The sequence below is a fragment of the Pipistrellus hanaki genome (genome assembly GCF_964339955.1).
Source record: "Pipistrellus hanaki genome assembly, chromosome: 1".
Lineage (NCBI taxonomy): Eukaryota > Metazoa > Chordata > Mammalia > Chiroptera > Vespertilionidae > Pipistrellus > Pipistrellus hanaki.
This window is the reverse complement of record NC_140503.1, coordinates 5,322,237-5,342,422: the sequence shown is the minus strand read 5'-3', so window position 1 is coordinate 5,342,422 and position 20,186 is coordinate 5,322,237. Positions and strand designations below refer to the sequence as shown.

The 20,186-nt window shown below is 60.8% G+C and overlaps 1 protein-coding gene across 4 annotated transcripts in view; it reads left to right on the top strand.

Annotated features, from left to right (window-relative positions):
* The window catches only part of BCL11B (BCL11 transcription factor B), a 95,314-nt gene that overhangs the window by 42,217 nt on the left and 32,911 nt on the right, over positions 1-20,186 (top strand). Inside the window, exon 1 of one of the 4 annotated variants that reach the window (XM_084885732.1) lies at positions 13,224-13,300. The exons of the other annotated variants lie outside the window; for them this stretch is intronic. The gene's annotated coding sequence lies outside the window, so the exon portion shown is untranslated. Of the gene's footprint in view, positions 1-13,223; positions 13,301-20,186 lie in introns of those variants that run through there. 4 annotated transcript variants of the gene reach the window in all.

Below are 20,186 nucleotides of genomic sequence, written 5' to 3'. Positions count from 1 at the left end.
CGCACCGAGCCTCTATCTCCAAGTTAGCACGGAAACCCCGTGTGACCGCGTCTCGCACGGGTGAACGGCCCGCCCCTAGACACGCTCGCAGCTCTCGATAGGAGGGGGTGATTGACGGGGGAGAAGACCACACAGATGGGGTGCTGTGCGCCTCTCAGGCTGGTGGCACCCCACAAGGCCCGCCTCCTAGGACCCCAACACAGACCCCCTTCTGGTGGTCAGGGTGGGGGCAGGGACTTGCTTTCTGACCCAGCGGGGTCCAGGCGCTCCTGGGAAAGGAAGGTTTCCCTGAGAAATTCCACGCGGGGACGTGTCCAGGCCGCCTGTGGAGTCAGGCGGTTTAGGCTGTGGTCCTGGCCCTTCCTGTACCTGACTGGTGACCTTGAGCACGTGACCCCCTGCCCCACCCCCCACTCTGAGCCTCATTTTCTCCTTCTAAGGAAGAGGTACTATGCAAATTGACCATCACACCCTCACACAAGATGGCCACCCCCACGTGGTCAAACATGGCCACCACAAGATGGCCAGTGGGTGAGGGCAGTTAGGGGCAACCAGACCTGAAGGGTAGGGCAGTTAGGGGCAACCAGGATGGCAGGGGAGGGCAGTTGGGGGGGGCCAGGACTGCAGGGGAGGGCAGTTGGGGGGGGCATGTTGGCAAGGGAGGACAGTTGGGGGGACCAGGCTTGCAGTTGGGGGTGATTGGTCAAGTAGGGGAGCAGTTAGACATCAATCAGGCTGGCAGGTAGAAGTGGTTAGGGGCAATCAGGCAGGCAGGCAGGCAGGTGAGCAGTTGGGAGCCAGCAGTCCTGGATTGTGAGAGGGATCGGGCCTAAACTGGCAGTTGGACATCCCCTGAGGGGTCCCAGATTGGAGAGTGTGCAGGCAGGGCTGAGGGATTACCCCCCCCCCTCCATGCACGAATTTCATGTACTGGGCTTCTATGTGTGTGTGTGTACACACATACATATACAGGGTGTCCCCTCAAAATGTAAACATACTTTAAGAGCTGATAGCTCAATTTTGAAAGTGAAATGTATTTTATTACCTTTATAATGATTCAAAGTGTGTTTCTGCATTTTTGGGGGACGCCCCGCCTGTCTGTGATACCCATGTTGCAGTTAAAAAACGGGGCTCCTTATACCGATCTCTGAAATGGACCCCTGAGTCCGTCCAGCTACAGAGTGACCGTGGGTGACGGGCCTGGGGCAGGGGCGGGCGGCTCAGGGCTGAGTTTGAGAACCCCTGGGCCGTGGCCTGCACCCAGCACCTCTGTGATTCAGAGGCAGACACTCCAGGGTGTCCGTCCCCTGGTGAAGGCCGCTCTGTGCCGCATGGCCGTGTGACCGAGGAGAAGTCATTTCCAGCCCCTCCCCCCGTTTCCCCACCCGCACGGGGCGGTGTGTGCTGTGAAGGACTGTTCTGAGGATCGCGTGAGGTCATACCCTGTTTCCCCGAAAATAAGACAGTGTCTTCTATTTTTTTTTCTCCCAAAGTTGCGCTAGGTCTTATTTTCAGGGGATGTCTTATCTTTCCACGCGCTAGGTCTTATTTTCAGGGGATGTCTTATCTTTTCGTGCGCTAGGTCTTATTTTCGGAGGTTGTCTTATCTTTCCGTGCGCTAGGTCTTATTTTCGGAGGTTGTCTTATCTTTCCGTGCGCTAGGTCTTATTTTCAGAGGATGTCTTGTTTTCGGGGAAACACGGGAGGTCAGGAGTTGAGAACCGGGCCCCGTGCCGAACCCTTTGACCTCGTGACTCAGGCGGGAGCAGGTGGGCTTCGGGGCGCGGCACCGTCCGCGGGGCCTCTTCCTTCAGGCCGGACCCCGAGTCTCCGTCCTGAGAGGCGGACCCCGCGCCAGCCTGGGGAGGCAGAGAGGAAGCGAGAGGCGTGGCTGCCTCTGGAGAGGCCGGCGATGGTCAGCAGCCACGCCGATTCCTACGGGAGGGTGGTGGGGCTCAAGGTCGCACGCGAGACCACCCCGGACCCCAGCTCGGGCGGTGGGCGTGTCTGGGTTCGGAAGGAGGAGTCAGCGGCTGTCATGGGGTAGCTGCTGATACCATCCCGTCAAGTTCAATTCCACCGGCTTTCCTACCGGGAGTGTGCTTGCCGTGCTGTGCAACCAGGCTGGGGTTTCTTGGCTTGGGCTAAAGGTAAGGTGGCCAGACGTCCCGCTTTGGGGCGGGATAGTCCCGATTTTTAACAATTTGTCCCGCGTCCCACGGCGTATTAAAAACAGTCCCGATTTTTTAAAAAAATCGGGACTGTTTTTAAAACGCCGTGGGACGCGGGACAAACACTTTCCAAAAATCAGGGCTTTTTAAAAACGCTGAGGGGCTGAAACTGGTTTGGCTCAGCGGTAGAGCATCTGTCTGCAGACTGGAGGGTCCCAGGTTCGATTCCCGGTCAAGGGCATGTACGTTGGTTGCCGGCACATCCCCGGTAGGGGGTGTGCAAGAGGCAGCTGGTCGATGTTTCTCTTTCATCGATGTTTCCAGCTCTCTCCCTTCATCTCTGTAAAAAAAAATCAATAAAATATATATTTTTTTAAAAAATAAAGAAATAATAAAAATAAAAACACCGAGGGATACGGGACAAATTATTAACAATAGGGACTGTCCCGCCAAAAGCGGGACGTCTGGTCACCTTAGCTAAAGGGACCGTAAAGGCAGAAGGTAACACCTGGACGCACACAGGCGGGTTTACCCGTAGAACCCGCCGCTTCCCCCTCCTGCTCCACCCCAGGGTTCGGGGTGTGTAGGTTTTTAAAACCGGGCCGTCCAGGGGGGCGCCGTGGACCGGACCCCCCCCCCCCCACTCCCCGCTGTGGACGCTTCGGTGCAGTTAATGCAGTCTGTCTGGAACCGGGCCTTCTTTCGGGGAGCTTGTGTTAATGAGAGGGCCTGTGCTTTGCACATTTCATCCCAGAACCAGGGCCGAGCGGCAGTGGCACTCCGGCCCGACTGGGTTTGATCAGCACCGGGGCGTCCGTCGTCGGTGGGCAGCCACAGGTCGCTGCCTCCGCCGGTGCAGGGGTGCAGAGGTGCCCCAGGGGGAGTGAGAGCCTCCACGGAGACTCTGGAGGGAGGGGTGAGTATGGGGCGAAGAGGAAGAGGAGTGAGTGTGGGTGAGCGCGTGCGGACGGAAGCACGCCCGGGGGGGGGGGGGGCGGGGGGGAAGGTTCGAGACATGCTCCTGCGCCGCCCTTTGCAGTCGTGTTTGTAGTCAGTTGGGTCTCCCCCGGCCAGCCAGGCCTCAGGCCCACGGGGCTAGAAGGAGGGCTCTCCGGGGACTTATTAAACGTTTAGGGTCACTCGTACGCTGTGTGACGCCTGCACCCCCAGAGGGCCGCGGGTCCAGCAGACGCCGCCCCGCGGGGCCTCCACACAGCGGCCTCTGCCCCCCGAAGGCTCCTTCCCGCCGTTTTCTGGGCGACCTCGGCCAGCCCTGATTGTGTTTGGATAAATGATGCTGCCCCGGTGTCTGCTCCGGAGGCCACACCGGCCCTGACCACGATGGGAGAAAGTGCTGGGAGGAGCCGTGGAGAGCCACACGGCCGGCCCCCAGGGTGGAGGGGCCCCTCTCCGGGCTGGGGAGGTGGCCCAGAGCCCCAGGGTGTGGGTGAACCCCCAGAAAGTCCCCTCTCTGGCTGCCTGAAGTCACATCTCCAGCGCCAGTGGGGGCTGGGGCTGAGGTTGCTGGGGAGCAGGGGGGAAGGGGGTGGGGGGTGGGGGAGAGGCTGACGCTGCCCAGCGGGGGGTGGGGGCACCTACCAGTGTCACTGTCCTTAGATAAAAGGGTTCCCAGCGACCATGTCCAGACGGAGACCTGCAGCGGGGCCAGACCCCAGGCCTCTGCGAGCCGGCCTGCAGCCCTCTGCAGGCAGAGCCAAATCAAAGGGTTCTGTCCAAACCCGTACAAGATGTGGCTGCCTTTCCTGCTCTGACAGGAGAGGCCTTTGGAAGTGCCGTTTCTTTCTTTTTTTTCTTTATTTCTTTCTTCCTTTTTTTTTTTATTTTATTTTTTTTTATAGCTGTCTTAAAAAGGAGCTTGGCTGTTTAGCACAGCTGGTGCTCATTACATTATGCACTGGCAGTAAAATAGCATGTGTAATTAATTTTTAATGCAGCCTGGATGCGGCCCGGCAGAGCGGGGAGTGGCTGTGAATGGCCGGCATTGGCCGCCGGCACCCGGGCGAGGCCCCGGGCCCCGCGGCCGGAAAGGGCGCCGGACGCGGCAGGGGCAGCTGGCACCCTCCGCGGGGAGCCCAGGGGCCCGGGACTCGGCTCCCCTCGGTGGCCGGAGGCTTGTGTGAAGCTTGGACGATGTAGGATCGGGGGTCCCGGAGGGGCCATCTCATCCACCCCCTGCGTTATCCAGACAGGGAAACGGAGGCCACATGCCGTGTACGGCTGAGCTGGCCTGGATCACACCCCTCAGGCTCTGGCCACTGGGCCACACTGCCTCCCGCCGTTCATTCTGAGGCTGCAGGACACGTGCAGCCGGACTGGGCAGCAGAGAGCGTTTGCCCTGAGGAGCCTCACGCCCGTGCTCAGCCGCCGGGGCCCTCAGCTCTGTCGTCTGCAGCTGCGACACGTGTCCGTGCGGCCTCGATGTGAGACATTCTGTGCCCACCCGTGTCCTTGCGAGGCTGGGGGCATGGATCCGTTCCCGTGGGACAGGAGAGCCGTGGCGGACACTGTGGGCAGGAGCGCCACAGGTGTCTCGGACGCTCCGGCCACGGGCCACGCTTGGTTCCTGTTCTCCCGGGCACGGGCGTGGCCCTGTGGCCTCGGCTCGCCACTCCCTGCCTTCAGGCCTCCGTTTTCCGGCCTGGGGAGCGAGCCCTCCCCGCTCATCATCCCCGCACGGAGGGCCCACGGACCGGCCCGCCAGCACATGGATGGCCGCAGCCGGTCACCAGCACGCGGGGCCGCAGCGGCGAAGGGGGGGGGCGGGGCAGGGAGGAGGACGCTGGGATTGAAAAGCCTGGAGTGTCGCGTGCTGCAAGGGCGACGTGGCCGCCATCTCTCTGACAGCCTCCTGTCGGGGAGGTTTTCTCAGTGTGAACGGAGGGGAGGAAGGCCCCCGGCCATCAGGGCTCCTGTGCTTGGCAGCTGTAATCAGCAGTGTCCGAGGCACAGTAGGGGCACAGAAATAGTGGCGCACGGTGGGGGCACAGATAGAGTGGCGCACACTGGGGGCACAGAAACAGTGGCGCACACTGGGGGCACAGAAACAGTGGCGCACAGTGGGGGCACAGAAACAGTGGCGCACACTGGGGGCACAGATAGAGTGGCGCACACTGGGGGCACAGAAACAGTGGCGCACAGTGGGGGCACAGAAACAGTGGCGCACAGTGGGGGCACAGAAATAGTGGCGCACAGTGGGGGCACAGAAACAGTGGCGCACAGTGGGGGCACAGAAATAGTGGCGCACAGTGGGGGCACAGAAACAGTGGCGCACAGTGGGGGCACAGAAATAGTGGCGCACAGTGGGGGCACAGAAACAGTGGCGCACAGTGGGGGCACAGAAACAGTGGCGCACAGTGGGGGCACAGAAACAGTGGCGCACAGTGGGGGCACAGATAGAGTGGCACACAGTGGGGGCACAGATAGAGTGGCACACAGTGGGGGCACAGATAGAGTGGCACACAGTGGGGGCACAGATAGAGTGGCGCACGGTGGGGGCATAGAAATAGTGGCGCACACTGGGGGCACAGAAATAGTGGCGCACACTGGGGGCACAGAAATAGTGGAGCACAGGGGGGACACAGAAATAGTGGCGCACAGTGGGGGGCACAGAAATAGTGGAGCACAGGGGGGACACAGAAATAGTGGCGCACAGTGGGGGGCACAGAAATAGTGGAGCACAGGGGGGACACAGAAATAGCGGCCTTCCTGTGACCTGGTAGCTTCGCTGCCAAGGGTAAGAAGAAACCTGGCAGGAGAGGAAATCATGGTTGATGCTTCCACCCCCACCGACCACACACCGTGGTCACACACACCCCTCACCCCCCCACCCCGGCTCCCCGCCCCACCCTTGGTCATTCAGTAACTCCCAGGGCCGGGCCGGCTGTAGGCCCCTCAGGGGTGCGGCGGGCTGCCCGCGGAGCCCCACACAGCGGCCTCTGCCCCCCGAAGGCTCCTTCCCGCCGTTTTCTGGGCGACCTCGGCCAGCCCTGATTGTGTTTGGATAAACGATCTTTCATGGTTTAGACTGCTCGGGTTTGCTTGTGAACTATGCACCGCTCACAGCCTCCGCGTCCGGCCCGGCCCCGGGTTCGAAAAGACAAGCACATTCTGTTCCCCCGCCAACGGGGACAGACCCCTCAGGCCTCGGGGGCGATGGCGGGGCTTCCCTCCAGGGAAGAGAGGCTGCGTCCAGGGGCACGGACAGAGCTGTGCGCTCCTCCTGTGCTCCCGGAGGACCTGGCTATGACCTTCCCGGGCTTTCGCCGTCCACCCGCGTCTCCCGGGCCCGCCCAGCGCCGGGAAGACGGCGACGGGGACTTTTGTGGGCCAGTGAGGGCTGGAGCGGGGCCAGCGGCCGAGTCCCCGTCCCCGAGCCAAACCCCGGAAACTAAGCTGACCAGACGTCCCGCTTTTGGCGGGACAGCCCCGATTTTTAACAATTTGTCCCGCGGGTACAAATTGTTAAAAATCGGGACTGTTCCGCCAAAAGCGGTTACTTTCCTAAGGTTTCACCTTACCGGAAACCCAACTGGAGAGCAACAGGATGGGAAAGTCTTTCCCCAAACCCCAGGCCTCCTCTCCACCATCAGAACGCCCCTCAGGCGGTCTGAGGGTCAGTCCCTCTGTGTCCCCTTCAGTCGCCGACAATGCAGACCTCCGGGGCCAGACGGGGCCGGTGGGCGCCGGTTGGGTCAGTGGCACCCCTCCTAGAAGCTCCCACATCCGTCTCTGTCGCTGACCCGCACCCTGGGAGAAGCCTGCCCCACCCTCTGCCCCAGCCTCCATTTCCCCAGCAGGAAACTCCGTGCACCCCGACTCCTCCCAAATCTTCCCGTGTGTCCTCAGTCACGCACGCCACCATGGGAGGTGCACCTCGTGTCTGCTGTGCAGCGCCCCTCCGGGACCTCCTCGAGGGCAGGACCCCACGGAGCTTCTTTCCGACCCCTGTGTCTGGCCCAGGATGGGGCACCAGGACAGCTGGTGATGGAGGGAGACCTGGGGGACCCGCCTGCCCAGGCCCGTTTCTGAATGGGGTCCGGTCTCCCAGCGCAAGCCGCATCGCTGCTGCCTGCATCGGAGCCGCCGTGCAGCCCCCCGGGGAGCCGGAGGGGACAGCTGTGAGCGGGACTCTGGGGCCAGGCAGGCCCGAGGCCCCTCCTCGGTCCGCTGCTTGTGTGCTGCGGGACGCAGGGCACACTGGGGCCTCTCTGAGCTCCAGTATCCTCGTGAGCGTAAGGTGGTGCAGCTGCTTCCAGGGCGGGCCACTGTTTCTGTGCCCCCAGTGTGCGCCACTATTTCTGTGCCCCCACTGTGTGTCAGGCCTTCTGCAGGGGCCTTGGCAGACATTGAAACTTCCCAGCAGCTTCTCTCTTAGGAGGCACCCTCCTATAGTTCCTGGGTGAGAAGACCAGAGGGGTGGTGTGACCCGAGTTCGTATCCCACCTTTGCCACAGCTGGTAGGTGGCAGAGGTGGGATCTGAACTCAGGACTTTTTGGGTCTGGGGACCACAGCCTGCTCCTCCCCAGGCTTCCTGGCTCATAGGCTGCCCTGCCGCTGGCCTGCCTGGCTGGGTGAGTGAGAGTAGCCGGGAGAGAGAGAGAGAGAGAGAGAGAGAGAGAGAGAGCGCGCGCGTGCGAGCGCGCTCGGATGAGCTAGTGGATCGCAGAGCTGTGCCGGCTGGCTGCGCCCGGACAGTAAGAAGGCCCGCACTTTATGATTTCAGCGTAAGGGATCTGAGGGCTGGGGCTCCTCAAAGGAGGTTAATGCCGAAACGGAGTCACTGGCTGCAGAGGCAGGGGCGGCTGGGACGGTTTCATAAATCTGGTCGCCTTTTGAATAAGAGGTGAGGCATGGCAGGGGAGGGGCCGAGTTTAACCAGTGCTTTCGGCCGAGGGCTCCCTTTTCTCCCAACTCCTTGCACTTTACTAAACAAGCACCCCCTCTGTCCTCGGTTTCACAGTCAAAGGAACCATTGCTTGAGGGCCCACTGTGCGCCACGGCCTCTGTGCGTGTCACCTCCGTGATTCTCACGGCGGTACGCATGTGCCGCTGGAATTGTCTTATTTAGAGTGGTCAGCCACACAGAACGGAGAACCGGCCGTTGTAACCACTTTCCGGTGTACATTCGCGTTGTTCTGGTCCCATCACCGCCATCCATCATCTCCAGAACCTTTTATCGTCACAAATGGGAGCTGACCCCTTAACCTTGAACTACCCTCCCCACCCCCCAACACACACACAGCTCACACCCACCACCTACTTCCTGTCTCCGAGGGTTTGACTCCTCGGCTCCCAGGAGAAGTGGGGTCATACCGTGTGTGTCCTCTGGCACCCGGCTGAACTCCCCCAGCGTGCCCTCCAGGCCCCGTCCACCCGTGTGCCAGGCATCCCTTCCTTTTCCAGGCTGAGTGATGTTCCACGCTGCGGGTGGACCGCCTCCTGTTTGTCCGTGCGTCCCGTGACGCGGGCTTGGCTGCTTCTGCCTTTGGGCGATTGTGAATGATGTTGCTGTGAACCTACGGGTCACGGGCGGGCCGCTATTTCTGTGCCCCCACTGTGTGCCGCCATTTCTGTGCCCCCACTGTGCGCCACCATTTCTGGGCCCCTATTGTGCGTCAGGCCTACTGCAGGGGCCTTGGCAGACATTGAAGCTTCCCAGCAGCTTCTCCTTTAGGGAGGTAACTACCTCAAAGATTCTCTTGGTTGATGTTTCTCTCCCTCTCCCTTCTGCTCTGAAATCAGTAACAATATACTTAATACAAAGTAAACTGTCAACTGTCCTTGGTTTAACGTCCACCCGGATAATCTGGGATGATCTCACACCAGACCCTGGACTTAGGCACACCTGCTGGCCGTTTTTCCAGAGAAGGCCAGAGTCACGGAGCGGAGATGTTGGCTATGGACATTTCGTTTCGGGGATACCCTTCGGCCGGGACCTCCTCCTCGCTGGGTCGAAGGCCCTTGCAGGGCAGCAGTCCCTGTTGGGTGTTCTCCGTGGCCCCCGAGTCTGGGACGGGTTCTGGCATGTGGGGGCGGGCCCCGGATGTGTGCGGAGCTGCACCTGGGGATGGCTGCGCTGCTCCCTCCCCCAGGAGCCCCGTGTTTCTCGGGTCTGTGCCTCTGGGAACACCCGGCCCCCACGGGTCACAGAAGGTTGTGTGGCCCCCGTCCTGCCCTGTGCCAAGTCAGAGCACCATTACTCATAGGGAGTGGGGCGGCTTTAAGAAAAGTCTGCGATGGTTCTTGTGAGAAAGAATTAGCAACGTTGAGTAGGAGCTAAATATAGCTGGACACATACTTGCCTATAATCTTTTTTTTTTTTTTTTCAAGAAAATGTAATTATTTTTGTAAACCGACTCTGAGAGGCCAGGGGTATTTTTAGTCTGATCTTCCAAGATGGCGCCCATCTTTTCAGGAAGAGCAGCCGGGGCCCCTGGCGTGTGATGCCGCATCAGGCCTCCCGGCCTGCGATGGTCCACCAGCAGCCCGGCCGTGGCCTCTGAAGGACGGCCGGGCCACCCAGTCCGGGCCGGGTAGGACTGGGAGGACTGCAGTGGCTTCAGCTCAGGAGCCAGGAGGCCGGGGTCTCCCCCGGGGAAGTGGCCCGGCCATCCCTTAGGAGCCGGGCCTGGGCAGACCATCCCGTAGGAGCCGGGCCTGGGCAGGCCATCCCGTAGGAGCCAGGCCTGGGCAGACCATCTCTTAGGAGCTGGGCCTGGGCAGACCATCCCGTAGGAGCCGGGCCTGGGCAGGCCATCCCGTAGGAGCCGGGCCTGGGCAGACCATCCCGTAGGAGCCGGGCCTGGGCAGACCATCCGGTAGGAGCCCGGCCTGGGCAGACCATCCGGTAGGAGCCCGGCCTGGGCAGACCTGTTCGGAACCACCGAGAGCTGAGGGAAACACTCCGTGCTGTCCCTGGGAGCCAGGCATCGCTTCATGGCATTTCTCCTGGCTTTTCCCGTTGCCTCTGCCAGGGGCCGTGGTCTGGCACAGACCCCGTAATGGGAGGCCCCGCGTGTGTGCGCGTCTATACGTTGAGTGCATGTGTTTGTGTGTTCATGCATATGTGTATGCATGTGCGTTTGCATGTGGGTATAGGTGATATACGTGTTTGTGTTTATAAGTATGTGTTTGTATGCATATGCCTATGTGTTTATGTGAGTGAGCATATGGGTATAGCTGTGTGCATGTGTATGCAGTGTGTATGTGTATTTGCATGCATGTGTATATAATACGTGTATTTGTGTTTGCACATGTAGTGTCTGCATGTGTATGCATGAGTGTGCAAATGTGTATGGGTGTGTGCGTCTGTATGTGTGTCCGGCTGTGTGTGTATGTGTATGTTGTGTTCATGTATACATATGGCCCTGTGTGTGCACACACATGTGTGTGGTGAGAAGGGGAACGCCCCTGCCCCCACAGCTGGTGCTGAAGGCAGAGGCCCCGGGGGGACTTTCTCCCGAACATCGCCGTTCTTCCCGCGTCTCAGCAGGCGCCGTGGCGTCTCAGTGCCCAGACCCGAGGCCTCTGAGGGCGCTGCTGTCTCTGGGGGTGAGTTTGTTTTCTGCGTGCTTCCTGGGGGAGACCTGGTCCCCCACCCGCCCTACCTCATTCTCCGCGGGAATGTGTGCCGGGAAACTCCCGCCTTGGAGGTGGGTGGCCGGTTCCCATCCTGCCTCTGACCTCTGTGAGCGCTTTGACCTTGGCGAGCGAGGGCCCTTATCTCCGTGAGCCTCAGCTTCCTCGTCTGCCGAGGAGGATGGCAGCAACCAGGTGGGGTGGGCAGCAGTAGTAACCGGGCACTTGACCGAACGCCGGCTTCGTTCTCCACATCCCTCGCCCCCCGTCTGCGAGGAAGGCGCCATCACCCCCATTTTGCGGGTGTGGAAACTGAGGCAGCCTGAGCGGAGAGCGCTGAGCTCTGCTCTGTTCCCGTGAGAGCCTCCCCTGTCCACTGCGCCTCCTTCAGCAGCCGCTGGCACAGGGGAGGTGGGGAAGGGGAGCGAGTATTAGAACGATATTTTTATGGTCGTCGTAACAATAACGGTTACCGTCAGGGTCATCATCATCGCCGTCTCCCAGGGTGAGGCATGTCCGTGTCCACGCGGCTCTCCCCGCTGAGCGAAGGCCCGCCCGGCGACAGCCCTGGTGTCCGCCCTGTTCGTCCCTCACCCTCACCCCCTCTGCCTCGCCCTCCCTCCGGCCTGGGGGCTGGCTGGTGTGCATGTGTGAGGTCTCCCCTAGCCGTCCTCTTCTCGTGGAGATAATGAGCCCCGTATTTCCAGGGCCGCGGCACTCAAAGTCAGGTGCAAAGCGATGGTTTTCATTTCTCTCTCTCTCCCCCACCCCCCGCCCCCCTCCCCTCTGCCTTTCTCTCTTAATATGCACCTCTTGACGGAGGGATTGGCTGGAAGCAAACAGCTAATAACCTATGGGTTTATGGAGCCGGTGTGAGCGGGCTTAATGGGCTCTCGTACCCGGAACCAGCATTCTGCCCCTTTAAGTCGGCGCTCCGGCCCGCCTGGTATTTTACGGTGCCTGGTTTCAGTTATGCTGGAGCCAGACTTACTGTGTGAGCGCCGTCGCATGCTGGAATTAGTCGTAAGCCTGCTTCTGTGGCGTTGCCAAATTCCATGTTTGTGTTTTATTTAGAATTCTCTTCACGGCCAGCCGATTCTGTTCCGGCACACACAGGCGCTGTTGCGCCCCACGGAGAAAATAAGCAAGCTTGCGTTTTCCTTGGCAGGGGCCGCGGCCACAATAGACTGCGGTCTCCGGAACATTTTTTAAAAGCTATTTTAACCCGTAACAGATGCATAAAGTCGGCGCAGGCACGCCGGTTTTTCTTAGTTTTAATTAAAAAATAATTGCGGCCTAATGGGATGTTAGTGACACATTGGGATGAATGGTGGGTGACAGTATCGGCGACTTATAAATGAGGGCTTCTCCCGTGGCCGGAGCAGGGGTAGGGGGGAGGGAGGGGAGAGCCGGGGAGGCAGTCTGGGTATCTGTTCTTCCTTGCGTGGTGGGGGCGGGGCGGGGGGGGTAGGCGGGTGGTGGTCTGGGCACGGCGGGCCCTGTGGACGCCGTGGTGAGTGGTGTGTGTGCAGCGCTCTGAAGGGACATCCTGTTGTGGCCGGCCAGGCAACAGAGCTGCCAGGATGTGGCCATGGTACCCTAGAGCATCCTGCACCCCCCCCCAGTGCACCATGGGAAATTCTCACCTGCGGGCTCTTCCGTGGCCCGATGGCCGGATGGCGGCCCCCAGATGCCACCTGCTTCTCGGCCCCATGATTCCCCCTCCCGTTCTGGAGCCACCCAGCAGCTAGAAGCCCCTTGGTAACATGGGTGGGGGGCATGTTCCTAAGAAGGTGAGGCTGAGAAGGTAAAGTCTGCACCCCAGACGCCCACTCCCCCTCGGACCAGTCTTTATGAAAAACCTCACGCTTGTGAGGGTCCGGGGTGGGTGGGATGGAGAGGGGGCTTGTGGGCGGGGACACGTGGACACAGCTCGCTGGCTGTGCCCGCAGGGCCGGGTCCGGTGAGGCACGGGCGTTTCTGGAGTGACATCTCCTCATGGAGGTGGGGAGCGGTACCTCCACTGACAGGCAGCTGGGCGTGGCGACAGGTTGTGTGACCTCTGAGCCCCGCGTCTGTCAGCCCCCCGCCCCCGGGGGTGAGGCCTGGGGCACAGGAGGCGTGCGCCGTAGGCTCGGGTGCTGAGGCCGTCCTCTGCAAGAGGCGCTGGAGCGATGTCACCCCAGCCTTCGCCAGCAGCAGGAAGCCACGCCCGGCTGTGCCCAGGCCCTGTGTGCCGGCGGCGGCCGCCTGTCCTGCCCACCCCGCGTCCCCTGCCCCGGGCCTGTGGCTTCTGGGCGGCACGGCCCCCCAGACCGGAGGGACTGGCCCCCGGCCACCAGCCGGGCGAGGCTCTCAGGCCCCCCGCTTTCTCCCGAGACCCCCCACTCTGCCAGGCCCGCGGGGGACCGTCCTGCGGAGAAGGGCAGGCCGGGGGTCTGAGTCAGTGGAGGCGAGTGAGCGTTTCTTAGACGATGCTTCCCCGCGCCCGGATTCCTCAGAAGTGAGAATTAAGTTCTCTATTAACAACGTGAGTCATCCCGGCCCAGAGCAGAGTCCTTCTGGCGTTCCTCGAATTTTTGGAAGGGAAACACGGCATTCACGCTAATCCTTTCAATTATACCTTATTGCCGCATAATCCACTAGCGCTCGCTCCCTCTCTCTCCCTCTCTCTCTCTCTCTCTCTCTCTCTCTCTCTCTCTCTCTCTCTCTCTCTCAGCGTGGCAGCCCTCCGCGGGCTGGTTCCAGGGCAGGCCCTGTGCCTGCACCGGCACCGAGCGGGCGGACGCGGGTCTGTGCCGGCCTCTCCCCGGCTCACCGGCCTGGCTGCTCAGCGCCCGGGGTTCCGTCCTTCCTGGGGCTCATCGGATCCCCTCCTCCTCGCGGTCTCGGTGTCTCATTGCTGCACATGCGTGATGTCTAGTGGACAAAGTTCCATGCCTGTCTTCTCGCATGCACTGGAAGCAGATGGGAGTTGGGGTGTGTGCCGCCTCTCCGTGGCCGGCCCTGGCACAGAACCCCGGGTCCCCTCTGCCTGCTGGGCTTCCCGCTCAGGTGAGGGTGCAGACAGGCGAGGTGCTGGTCCCTCGGAGAAACGGCTCAGTACCCTGGCTGTTTCTCTGTCCCTCCCAGAGGCCTGCCCTGACCCCGGCAGGGGCCGGGCAGAGAGCCCCTGCCGGGGTCAGGTGGGGAGGGGCAGGTGCAGAGACTGCGGTCTGAAGGCCACATTCTGGGGGAAGCACCGGGCGGGGGTGGGTGGGTGGGGGGCACGGCAGGAAGGCCCAGGGAGGCAGGGTCAGCCCCCTGGCTGTGGTGTCTGTTCCGAACACTGTGGGCCCCACAGGGCCTGGGCTGCCCGTGAGCTGGCCTTTGGCCCCAGATGCGGCGTGCAGGGGGCAGGCAGGGAGGGGTGGCCTCCGGGAGGTCTCTGCTCGGACAGGGGACACTGCAGGGCGGCCTGCTTAGGAGAGGTGAGACTGAGGCTCTGTACGACGCAGCTGTCTGAGCAGCCCGGAGTCCGCTCTCCGGCTTGGGCGTGCCTCGGGATGTTTTGAAACGCGGTCTTTGGGGCTGTCCGTCTTCCTTTTGCTTCTCTTACTCGGCGGGATGCTCCAGCCCGCCCGCTGCTCCAGGGAGTCCTGGGGGGCGGGGGGCATGCGTGGGGACTGGGTCTGAGACCACGGAGGTGTGGGGTCCCTTGGGGTGGAAGGCCACTCCCGGGATGCAGACGGCTCTCGGGTTTGGAATCAGATGCCGCGTGTGGCTTCCGCGTGTGGGACTGCCAAGGGGTTTGGGGGCTGTGTGTGGGGAGTGGGGGTGAGCAGGGGCTCACGTTCAGTTACCGCATTTTCCGGCGTATAAGACGACCCCTAATTTTACAGTTAAAACATAGGTTTAGGCCTATATTCGCCGTATGAGACTACCCCCCACTTCCGAGGCAACACCAGCTCTTTTTTTAATAGACCGCCTCTCTGACTCTGGCCAATCTGAGCAGGCTTTTTACTAGGACACAGTGTACGCCGGAAAATACGGTGCTGTGTTAAGCTGAAGTTTCCTCTTTTTTATGGGGAAGAAGTGGAAGCCCATGTGGATGACGAGAAGCACAGGCGGCACAAGTTGGGTTTGTCTGGTCATTACGTTCCCGAGAGAGCAAACGAGGGTTTGGAACGGGAGGACCAGCAGGTCTGGCGCGGGGAGGAGCTTGATGAGAACCTCTGGGGGGAGATGCAGAGTCGGAGCCCTCGGACCCCTACACCTGCAGGTGTATGTGTGTCCAGGAGGTCAGGTGTCGTCCGGGGGGGTAAGCACGGCAGACTTGACTGTCTGGAAGGAGGGGTGTGTGCATGCATGTACCACATGTGTGCATGCACCTGTGTACGTATTTGCATGCATGTGTGCATATGCGTGTATGTGCGTGTATGTGCATGTATGTGCATGAACAGCGCTCCCACTCTCCATTCCAAGGGCCAGGCTCCATGGCCAGCTGCCCTGTGATGCTTTGTGAAGGGCCCGGGAGCAGGTGCCCAGGGCCACATGAGGCTCTTTGGCTCTTCCACAAGGTTACCACGGCCCAGGAGGGTCTATGTTGAAGAAGTGGCGATAGGAGAAGTTTAAGTTTAAAAAATGTGGCTCTCCAAAGAAATTTCAATCGTTGTCCTGTTGATATTTGGCTCTGCGGACGGATGAGTTTGCCGACCACGGGCCTAGGTCATTGGAGCCTGGGGGGTGGGAGGGGGGGGTTAGTTGGGAGGCCTCGGCTATAGTGTTGGGGTCGTATAGGTGATGGCTGCCCGTGCGGGAGAGCATGTGCCAGAGCCAGCCCACCCTCTGGGGCGGGCGGCGTTGGCGTGGTTTGGAGGCTGAGGCGCAGAGAAGGGAAGGTTCTGGCCTGAGTCACAGACTTGGGACGAGGCAGGCTGGGCGGCCGGGTCCCTCGGCCCAGGGCTCCCACTCCATGAGCACTGCTCTTTGGGGTGCATCCCAGCCTCACCCTGCCGTCCTCCTCTGGCCTGGCTGCGGGGTGCGTGGGCCCAGCCCCGCCCAGGGCTGAGGTCCTCCCGCCTGACCGTGCTCCCAGGGACCCGTGTCCTCTGGTGCCGTGGGGTCGCTGTGAGCTGTGCAGGGTGCGGGATGGTGGCACCTGCTTCGCTTCTCTGCTGCCCCAGGAGCCAGGCAGCTGTGGGCTGGAGCCTCGCACTGACCCCATCCTGGCCCCGGCCTGGCCCGGGCGCGCCTCCTTCTATCGCATGGCCTACGCCCGTGGTCGGCAAACTGCGGCTCGCGAGCCACATGCGGCTCTTTGGCCCCCTGACTGTGGCTCTTCCACAAAATACCACGGCCTGGGCGAGTCTCTTTTGAAGAAGTGGCGTTAGAAGAAGTTTAAGTTTGAAAATGTGGCTCTCGGAAGAAATTTCAATCGTTGTCCTGTTGACCTTTGGCTCTGCGGACTGATGAGTTTGCCGACCACTGGCCTACGCGGTCTCTGTGGGTTTCCACCCCACGGCTGAGGCCTGCCCCCCAGTCCCTTGAGAACTCCCATGGAGGTCACAGGAGCTGTGTGTTTTGAGCAGCAAGCAGTGGGGTTCTGGGTTCTTAGGATGTGAGCGGTGCAGGAGGAGAGAGATTGCCTGCCCCCTGCATGTGCCCTGTCCTGACCTCCTCAGTCCTCCTCACAGCTCCCCGAGGCGGGATGGCCACTCCCACCTTACTGATGGGGAAACTGAGCCTCAGAAAGGCCGAGGTTCTACAGAAACGTGGCCGCGAAGTGGCGGAGAGAGGGTTGTGCCAGGCCCCTGAGGCCCTGGCCCGGCTTGTCCTCTCTCTGGAGGTGGTTTGAAGCAAGCTTATCTGTCCTGTGCCGTGGTCAGAGCCCTGTCAGCTGTCACCACGCCCTGCCCCTTCCCCACCTCCCCTCCGTCCTTCCCTCCCTGCTCGCAGGTGCCCGCTGTTCCCAGGTCCGTGCAGGCCTTGACCCGACTGCAGTGTGTGTGCCCATCTGTGTCCCCCCACAGGTCCGGGCATGGCTGAGGCCTCTGTTTCCCTAACATGAGCATCTGTTCTCCCCACCCCAATGTCTGGGGGATGGGAGGATGGGCGGGCACCAAAGTGATTCTTCCAGCCAATATACCTTCCCCTGACCTTGTGCCTTGGGGCAATCCTGGTCTCCAGCCTCCCTGGACCGGCGGAGGCAGCCAGAACCATGACGTCACGGGCCAGAGGGCACTGGAAACCCCTCTCCTCCTGCTAAGGGGACCCACCCTTGGCTTTGGCTCATTTAGTCTCCCGTCTGCAGCGGATGGGACGGCCGTTTATGATCCGGTGTTGTGGAGACCTGGGGACGGCGAGGGCAGCGGTGAGAGCCCCCCACAGCCTGTGGGGCCCCTGCCCGCTAAACTCCGAGTGAAGAGCTGGGCGATTCGCGGGCCGGCGGCCCCTGGGGCAGGCCCTGGTCCGCCCCCGGACTGAGGCTCATTCACGCCCAGGGCCTGTGGCCGGTGTCACCCCGCTTCTCCCGAAGGGGAGGGGACAGCAGCTCAAGGTCAGACTGCAGGACACAGTGGCGAGGGCTCCATCCCCAGCTGCAGGCCGCCTCGGGGAAGTGGCTCCTCACTGCCCCCTGCACGGGCTCTGGGCCTCCGGACCCGTCTCCCGGGGCTGACGCTGCACCCCCCACCAGCCGGCCGCCGGTCTTAGCTCCATTGCGAACATGCCTTTGTGATTGTGTCCTCTTAAAGGCTGCTGCTGTGATGTGGGTGCGAGGAGACGTGGGTACGAGGAGACAGAGACTCGGGGAGCCTCTGTAACTCAGGGTCCACCGGCCCGTACGTGCCTGGCCCATTTCCAGGCGGAGCTGTGGGGCGTGGCTGGGCCGGAACCCCGTTGTTCAGGGCTGGCTGTTATTGCTGAGTCCCCCCGGGGGTCTCGGGTGCCTCTGCCCTTTGTAGCCCGGCTGAGCTCTGCCCAGCAGGCCCCTCGGTCTCTCCGGGCGGCTGGGATCCCGTTACTCCCTCGGCAGCTCCCATGTGCACGTCTGGGCTCAGCTGACCACCCAGGGTCCTTCCGGTGGGAGCGGAGAGGGCCCCAGCACAGTCGCGCTCTGTGTGTGTCTCTGTGTCTCAGCCTCCAGCGCCGGCCTTGGTGCCCAGGAGGGCCGGGGTGAATGAGGGGTGTCTTTCTTGCCCACCAGAGGCAGGCGGGGCACTGGAAGTGACCAGAGAGAGTGCCCTCAGCCCGTCCAGCTTCACGCGGGAATTCCTGCTGGAGGACTCAGCTGGAGGGAGTTTTGAGTGAACAGGAAGGAGCAGGGTGGTCTGTGCGGCCAGGGGATTCTGAGATTGGGGTCTGTGAAGGCTTGTCAGGATGCAGGGGACCCTGGGCTGGAACACCATCCTGCCATCATGCTCTTTGTCTTTAAAAAAAAATTTTATTAATATTTTTACATAGATAGAAGAAGGGAGAGGGAGAGAGAGAAACATTGATGAGAGAGAAACATCTATCAGCTACCTCCTACACACCTCCTATGGGGATGTGCCCACAACCAAGATACATGGCCTTTACCGAAATCAATCCTGGGACCCTTCAGTCTGCAGGTGATGTTCTATCCACTGAGCCAAACCAGTTAGGGCTCTTTTTCTTTAGACCGTTACTGCTTGCGTAACAGAGTCTGAAGTCTCTTACTTTAAGTAAACCTGGAAGAGAAGCATTGAAAGGAGGGTGAGAGAATGAGAGTCATACAGTGAAGGGATGGGAAGGGTTGTTCCAGTCACCTACACGGCCGTGAAGCACACAACTTACCCCCGAGCTTCCTGGTGGCCTTGGCGAAAAGGGAAATATGGTGGATTCTGATTCGCTTATAACATAAAGAGCAGAACAGAGAGGTTTTTTTTTTTTGCATCAACCTCACGCCTGGGAGACTTCCTCTCATGGATTTTCAGATAAGAGAAGGCCTTTACTGAAGATGAAGGTCCAGACCATAAATATTTTAGGCCCCGTGGGCGAAATGATTCCTGTTGGAACCACTCAACTCTGCCGTGGCCAGGCAAGAGCGCCCGTGGACAGCGCATACCAAATGGGTGTGGCTGTTGTTTCAACAAAACTTTATTTACAAAGAAACAGGCGGCCTGTCCGCGGCCCACAGTCTGTGGGTTTCTGAGATAAGAATTGTAAATAGCACACTGACGCACCGTCACACTATGAGCCCACAGAAACACGGACATCGCATATCGACGCTGGTGCAAGTGGATGGTCCCCTTATTTGTCCCTGGAGAGACAGAGTCTGGCCGAGGGGGCGATGGTTGCGTGTTCCCTCCCCAGCTCCTCAGCCTTCAGCGGGAGAGACAGGGCTGGCCCTGGGCGCTCCCTTCCTGCCAGACCTCCTGGTGCAGGGCCGCCGCCCGGGGGCTGACCGTCTCTCAGCAGCTTGTTTCTGCAAAGTAACGGTGTCCGAAGCGAGGTCGTGACTGGCTCTGTGGCTCATTGGTTATGCCGTTGGGAAGGGACACGTGTGCTGGCTTTTTCTCTTAATGGTTGCAGGCAAACCATGGGAAAAGAACTTGCATGAATGTTGCTGTTTACCTCTCAGTTTTAATATTTTTCTTTACTTGGTCCCGACCTCATTCCACAAAGACGGGTGAGGGTGTGATGCAGAGATGTATGCTTGAGCGTCTCTAGCCAGCTCCGTGCAGCGTGGCCGCGGTGACTAATGCCGTCAGAATGGGGTGCGCAGGCTCTGGGAGGTCACGGGTGAGGGCGCCAGAGTGGACCGCTTCTCCACGGGCGGGCCCAGCCGGCCCTGGCGTCTCAGTTCGGGGGTTCGGGTGTGTGTGTGTGTGTGTGTGTGTGTGTGTGTGTGTCCCTGGATGTTCGTTTTCAGGGTGTGGCCGTAAAGAAGTGGCCAAGGACAAAAGCGCCTTCTCTACCAAACCCCAGAATTTCCGCGACTGCCCCCCGGGGGTCCTACCGCTCCGGTGAGGTCCTGTTGGGTTTTACCCCTCCCACGGCTGTGAAGGCGCACGTTCCCCGGGCAACCGTCACACCATCCTCCCTGAAAGGCCATTTCTCTGGAGGTGCCTGCCCTGGCACCCGCCCACCGGGCACCTGGGACCCGGGACCCGGCCCGCCTGTCCTGTCCCAGGTGCCCCCTGAAGGGGAGTCCCAGGCACGGGGTGGTCACACCGAGTGGCTTACATTGAGGCCCAAGCCAAGCGATGGTTTTCCTTCCCCCACGTGGCCTTACTCTAGAGCTGCGGTCGGCAAACTGCGGCTCGCGAGCCACATGCGGCTCTTTGGCCCCTTGAGTGTGGCTCTTCCACAAAATACCACCGCCTGGGCGAGTCTATTTGGAAGACGTGGCGTTAGAAGAAGTTTAAGTTAAAAAAATGTGGTTCTCAAAAGAAACGTCAATCGTTGTCCTGTTG